The sequence below is a fragment of the Protobothrops mucrosquamatus genome, unplaced genomic scaffold (assembly GCF_001527695.2).
Source record: "Protobothrops mucrosquamatus isolate PMUCROS unplaced genomic scaffold, P.Mucros_1.0 scaffold_284, whole genome shotgun sequence".
NCBI classification, from domain to species: domain Eukaryota; kingdom Metazoa; phylum Chordata; class Lepidosauria; order Squamata; family Viperidae; genus Protobothrops; species Protobothrops mucrosquamatus.
In genome coordinates this window covers 250320-251365 of record NW_015386360.1, presented here as the reverse complement: position 1 = coordinate 251365, position 1046 = coordinate 250320, and positions in this window count along the sequence as shown.

The window sequence follows — 1046 nt, the reverse complement described above, 5'->3', positions numbered from 1 at the left end:
GGTCTCACCTTCTTCCTCTCTTCCTTCTTTCCCGTGGTGCTATCTAACTCCTTTGTCACTCGTATTCCCACCACTCTCATCACTCCCTCATTCTCATCCTCAGACTCTCTCTTCTCTTCTTTCTTCCTCCCCCCTACACCCCCACTCAACCCTTCTTCCATAAGCGTGTGTGTGGCCATCACACTAAGATGTCGATCGCCTCCCCCTCCCCATCCTTCCTCCAGCGGGGGGTCGTTGGGGGTGCGGGGGTTCTCCCCCTTTCATACTCGCCTCCCTGTTGTCTCTCCTCACTCTCAATCTCCATGGTGACTTTCCTATTGCCCCCCCACCATCTTCCCCTTTTTCTCTCCTCAACCCCAATCCTCTGGTGCGATCTTTCTTCCGCACGCCTGTGGATGCAGGTCGCCTCCCCCTCTCTACTCTTCCTCCAGCGGGAGGTTGTTGGGGTCGCGGGGGTGTTCTCTCTTCTATATTCACTCTCCTGTATTTCACTCTCCCCACTTTCAATCATCGTGGTTGGTCTGTTTCCCCCCCCATCCCTCCCATTCTCTCCTCCCCTCTCCCTTCCTGGCCTCGGCTATCCAGTCCAATCCTTCCTCCACACGCATGCAGGTGCAGGTTGTCTCTCCCTCTCTACCTTTCCTCCGGCGGGGGGTCATTGGGAGCGCAAAGTGCGCCGCGATGTTTGCCAGAGGTGTCAGGGGGACTGCAGAGTATGGCAAACATCACGGCGCACTTTGTGCTCCCAATGACCCCCCGCCGGAGGGAAGGTAGAGAGGGAGAGACAACCTATGTAGGTCTTTGGTTATTCGGGTTTTCTCCCGCGTAAAATTGGAAGTGTCTTGGTGACGTTTCGACGAAGTCACATTTGTCATCTTCAGGCTGGTGTCTTCAGCTTCGTGCTTCTAGGAGTAATGTGTGATCACAGCTGTTTCTTCCTTTTAACTGCCAGTGGGGTTTGAACTGATTGGGTGGGAGCTTGGCTGTGTTCTGATTGGGTGGAGGTGTGTTCTGATTGGTTAAGGGGCTTGGCTGTGCTCTGATTG